The sequence below is a fragment of the Calliopsis andreniformis genome, unplaced genomic scaffold (assembly GCF_051401765.1).
Source record: "Calliopsis andreniformis isolate RMS-2024a unplaced genomic scaffold, iyCalAndr_principal scaffold0046, whole genome shotgun sequence".
Lineage (NCBI taxonomy): Eukaryota > Metazoa > Arthropoda > Insecta > Hymenoptera > Andrenidae > Calliopsis > Calliopsis andreniformis.
Window position 1 is genome coordinate 2,493,901 of NW_027480455.1, and position 5,994 is coordinate 2,499,894.

A 5,994-nucleotide genomic window follows, 5' to 3' on the forward strand; every position below is an offset into this window, starting at 1 on the left:
TTGAGGATTGAGGATTGAGGATTGAGGATTGGGGATTGAGGATCTAGGATTGGAGATTGATTATTGAGGATTGAAGACTGAGGATTAAGGATTGAGGATTGAGAATTGAGAATTGAGGATGTGGACTGAGGGCTGAGGATTGAGGTTTGAGGATTGAGGATTGAGGATTGATGATTGAGGATTGAAGATTGAGGATTGGGGATTGAGGATTGACGATTGAGGATTGAGGGTTGAGGATACAGAATTGAGGATCGAGGATTGAATATTGATGATTGAGGATTGAGGATTGAGGATTGAGGATTGAGGATTGAGGATTGAGGATTGAAGATTGAGGATTGAGGATTGAGGGTTGTGGATTGAGGACGAGGACTCAGGGTTGAGTATTGATGTTTGAGGTCTGAGGATTGAGGGTTCAGGGTTGACAATTGAGGATTGAGGATTGAGGATTGAAGATTGAGGATTGCGTATTGAGGATTGAAGAATGAGGATTGAGGATTTAGGATTGAGAATTCAGAATTGAGGATGAGGACTGAGGGTTGAGGATTGAGGTTTGAGGAATGATGACTGAGGGTTGGGGATTGAGGATTGAGGATTGAGGATTGAGGATTGAGGATTGAGGATTGAGGATTGAGTATTGAAGATTGAGTATTGGTGACTGAGGATTGAGGATTGAGGATTGAGGATTGATGATTGAGGATTGAGGATTGAGGATTGAGGGTTGAGGATTGAGGATTGAGGGTTGAAGATTGAAGATTGAGTATTGAGGATTGAAGATTGAGGATTGATGATTGAGTTTTGAGGATTGAAGATTGAGAATTGAGGATTGAAGATTGAGCATTGAGGATTGAGAATTGAGGATTGAGGATGAGGTCTGAGGGTTGAGGATTGAGGATTGAGGACTCAAGATTGAGTATTGAGGACTGAAGGTTGAGGATTGAGGATTGAGGATTGAGGATTGAGGATTGAGGATTGATGATTGAGGATTGAGGATTGAAGATTGAGTGTTGAGGATGAAGATTGAGGATTGATGATTGAGTATTGAGGATTGAGCATTGTGGATTGAGGATTGAGCATTGAGGATTGAAGATTGAGGCCTGGGGATTAAGGATTGAAGATTGAGTATTAAGGATTGAGGATTGGGGAATGAGGATCTAGGATTGGAGATTGATTATTGATAATTGAGGACTGAGGATTAAGGATTGAGGATTGAGAATTGAGAATTGAGGATGAGGACTGAGGGTTGAGGATTGAGGTTTGAGGATTGAGGATTGAGGATTGATGATTGAGGATTGAAGATTGAGGATTGAACATTGAGGACTGAGTGTTGAGGGTTGAGTGATGAGAATTGATGTTTGTGGATAGAGATTTGAAGAATGCAGATTGAGCATTGAGTATTGAAAGCTGTGAATTGAGGATATTATATTGAGGATTGAGGATTGGCAATTGATTGTTGAGGACTGAGGGCTGAAGATTGAGGATTCAGGATTGAGAATTCAGAATTGAGGTTTGAGTACTGAGGATTGTGGATTGAAGATTGATTATTGAGGATTAAAGATTGAGGATTGAGGTCTGGGTATTGGGGATTGAGGATCTAGGATTGGAGATTGATTATTGAGGATTGAAGACTGAGGATTGAGGATTGAGGATTGAGTATTGACGATTGAGGATTGAGGATTGAAGATTGAGGATTGAGGATTGAGGGTTGTGGATTGAGGACGAGGACTCAGGTTTGATTATTGATGTTTCAGGTCTGAGGATTGATGATTGATAATTGAGAATTGAGGATTGAGGATTGAGGATTGAAGATTGAGGATTGGGTATTGAGGATTGAAGAATGAGGATTGAGGATTGAGGATTGAGGATTGAGGATTGTGTATTGAAGATTGAGGATTTGGGACTGAGGATTGAAGATTGAGGATTGAGGATTGAGGATTGAGGATTGCGGACTGAGGATTGAGGATTGAAGATTGAGGATTGGGTATTCAGGATTGAAGAATGAGGATTGAGGTTTGATGATTGAGGATTGAGGATTGAAGATTGAGTATTGAGGATTGAAGATTGACGATTGAGGATTGAGTATTGAGGATTCAGGATTGAGGATTCCGGTTTGAGGTTTGAGGACTGAGGATTGAGGGTTGAGGATTGAGGATTGAGGATTGACGCTTGAGGATTGAGGATTGAGGATGGAGGATTGAAGAGAGAGGACTGAGTATTGAGGATTGAGTGTTGAAAGTTGATGTTTGAGGATTGAGATTTGATTATTGAACTTTGTGGATTGAGTATTGAACCATGAGAATTCAGGATATTCTATTGAGTATTGAGAATTGAGGATTGATGGTTGAGTATTGAGGATTGATGGTGGAGGGTTGTGTGTTGAATATTGAGGATTGAGGATTGAGGATTGAGGATTGAGGATTGAGTATTGAAGATTTATTATTGATGATTGAAGATTGAGGATTGAGGATTGAGGATGGAGGATTGGAGAGAGAGGACTGAGTATTGAGGATTGAGTGTTGAAAGTTGATGTTTGAGGATTGAGATTTGACTATTGAACTTTGTGGATTGAGTATTGAACCATGAGAATTCAGGATATTCTATTGCGTATTGAGAATTGAGGATTGATGGTTGAGTATTGAGGATTGATGGTGGAGGGTTGTGTGTTGAATATTGAGGATTGAGGATTGAGGATTGAGGATTGAGGATTGAGTATTGAAGATTGATTATTGATGATTGAAGATTGAGGATTGAGGATTGAGGTTTGAGGATTGAGGACGAGGACTGACGGTTGAGGACTGAGGTTGGAGGATTGAGGATTGAGGATTGAGGATTGAGGATTGAAGATTGAGTATTGAGGATTGAAGATTGAGGATTGAGGATTCAGGATTGAGGATTGAGGATTGAGGATTGAGGATTGAAGATTGAGTATTGAGGGTTGAAGATTGAGGATTGAGGATTGTGGATTGAGGATTGAGGATTAAAGATTGAGGATTGAGGACTGAGGATTGAGGACTGAGGATTGAGGATTGATGATTGAATATTGATGATTGAAGATTGAGGATTGAGGATTGAGTGTTGAGGTTTGAGGACTGCGGACTGAGGATTGAGGATTGAGGATTGAATATTGAGGATTGGGTATTGCGGATTGAAGAATGAGGATTGAGTATTGAGGATTGAGTGTTGAGAATTGATGTTTGAGGATTGAGATTTGATTATTGAATATTGAGGATTGAGTATTGAATCATGAGAATTCAGGATATTATGTTGAGTATTGAGAATTGAGGATTGATGGTTCAGTATTGAGGATTGATGGTTGAGGGTTGTGTGTTGAATATTGAGGATTGAGGATTGAGGTTTGAGGATTGAGGATTGAGGATTGAGGATTGAGGGTTGAAGATTGAAGATTGAGTATTGATTATTGAAGATTGAGGATTGAGGATTGAGGGTTGAGGATTGAGGACGATGACTGACGGTTGAGGATTGAGGTTTGAGGATTGAGGATTGTGGATTGAGGACTGAGGATTGAGGACTGAGGATTGAGGATTGAAGATTGAGGCCTGGGGATTGAGGATTGAAGATTGAGGATTAAGGATTGAGGATTGGGGATTGAGGATTTAGGATTGGAGATTGATTATTGAGGATTGAAGACTGAGGATTAAGGATTGAGGATTGAGAATTGAGAATTGAGGATGAGGACTGAGGGCTGAGGATTGAGGTTTGAGGATTGAGGATTGAGGATTGATGATTGAGGATTGAAGATTGAGGATTGGGGATTGAGGATTGACGATTGAGGATTGAGGGTTGAGGATACAGAATTGAGGATTGAGGATTGAATATTGATGATTGAGTATTGAGGATTGAGGATTGAGGATTGAGGATTGAGGATTGAGGATTGAAGATTGAGGATTGAGGATTGAGGGTTGTGGATTGAGGACGAGGACTCAGGGTTGAGTATTGATGTTTGAGGTCTGAGGATTGAGGGTTCAGGGTTGAGAATTGAGGATAGAGGATTGAGGATTGAAGATTGAGGATTGCGTATTGAGGATTGAAGAATGAGGATTGAGGATTTAGGATTGAGGATTCAGAATTGAGGATGAGGACTGAGGGTTGAGGATTGAGGTCCGAGGAATGATGACTGAGGGTTGGGGATTGAGGATTGAGGATTGAGGATTGAGGATTGAGGATTGAGGATTGAGGATTGAGTATTGAAGATTGAGTATTGGTGACTGAGGATTGAGGATTGAGGATTGAGGATTGAGGATTGAGGATTGAGGATTGAAGATTGAGTATTGAGGATTGAAGATTGGGGATTGAGGATTGAGGAATGAGGATGGAGGATGAGGGCTGAGGGTTGAGGATTGAGGTTTGAGTATTGAATCCTGAGAATTCAGGATATTCTATTGAGTATTGAGAATTGAGAATTGATGGTTGATTATTGAGGTCTGAGGATTGAGGATTGAAGATTGAGTATTGAGGATTGAAGATTGAGCATTGAGGGTTGAGGATTGAGGTTTGAGGATTGAGGATTGAGGTTTGAGGATTGAAGATTGAGGATTGAAGATTGCGGATTGGGGATTGAGGATTGAGGATTGAGGGTTGTGGATTGAGGACGAGGACTCAGGGTTGAGTATTGATGTTTGAGGTCTGAGGATTGAGGGTTCAGGGTTGACAATTGAGGATTGAGGATTGAGGATTGAAGATTGAGGATTGCGTATTGAGGATTGAAGAATGAGGATTGAGGATTTAGGATTGAGAATTCAGAATTGAGGATGAGGACTGAGGGTTGAGGATTGAGGTTTGAGGAATGATGACTGAGGGTTGGGGATTGAGGATTGAGGATTGAGGATTGAGGATTGAGGATTGAGGATTGAGGATTGAGTATTGAAGATTGAGTATTGGTGACTGAGGATTGAGGATTGAGGATTGAGGATTGATGATTGAGGATTGATGATTGAGGATTGAGGGTTGAGGATTGAGGATTGAGTGTTGAAGATTGAAGATTGAAGATTGAGTATTGATGATTGAAGATTGAGGATTGAGGATTGAGGGTTGAGGATTGAGGACGAGGACTGACGGTTGAGGATTGAGGTTTGAGGATTGAGGATTGAGAATTGAGGATGAGGACTGAGGGCTGAGGATTGAGGTTTGAGGATTGAGGATTGAGGATTGAAGATTGAGGATTGAGGATTGAGGATTGAGGGTTGAGGATTGAGGACGAGGACTGACTGCTGAGGATTGAGTACTGAGGATTGAGGATTGAGGGTTGAGCATTGAGGATGAGGGCTGAGGGATGAGGGTTGAGGTTTGAGGACTGAGGACTGAGGATTGAGGATTGAGTATTGAGGATTGAGGATTGAGGATTGAAGATTGAGGATTGAGGATTGGGTATTGCGGATTGAAGAATGAGGATTGAGGATTGAGGATTGAGGATTGAGGATTGAGGGTTGAGGATTGAGGATGAGGGCTGACGGTTGAGGATTGAGGTTTGAGGACTGAGCACTGAGGATTGAGGATTGGGAATTGAGGATTGAGGATTGAGGATTGAAGATTGAGGATTGGGTACTGAGGATTGAAGAATCAGGATTGAGGATTGGGTATTGAGGATTGAGTATTGAGGATTGAGTATTCAGGATTGGAGATTGACGATTGAGGATTGAGGATTGAGGATTGAGGATTGAGGATTGAGGATTGAGGATTGAGTATTGAAGATTGAGTATTGGTGACTGAGGATTGAGGATTGAGGATTGAGGATTGATGATTGAGGATTGATGATTGAGGATTGAGGGTTGAGGGTTGAGGATTGAGTGTTGAAGATTGAAGATTGAAGATTGAGTATTGATGATTGAAGATTGAGGATTGAGGATTGAGGGTTGAGGATTGAGGACGAGGACTGACGGTTGAGGATTGAGGTTTGAGGATTGAGGATTGAGAATTGAGGATGAGGACTGAGGGCTGAGGATTGAGGTTTGAGGATTGAGGATTGAGGATTGAAGATTG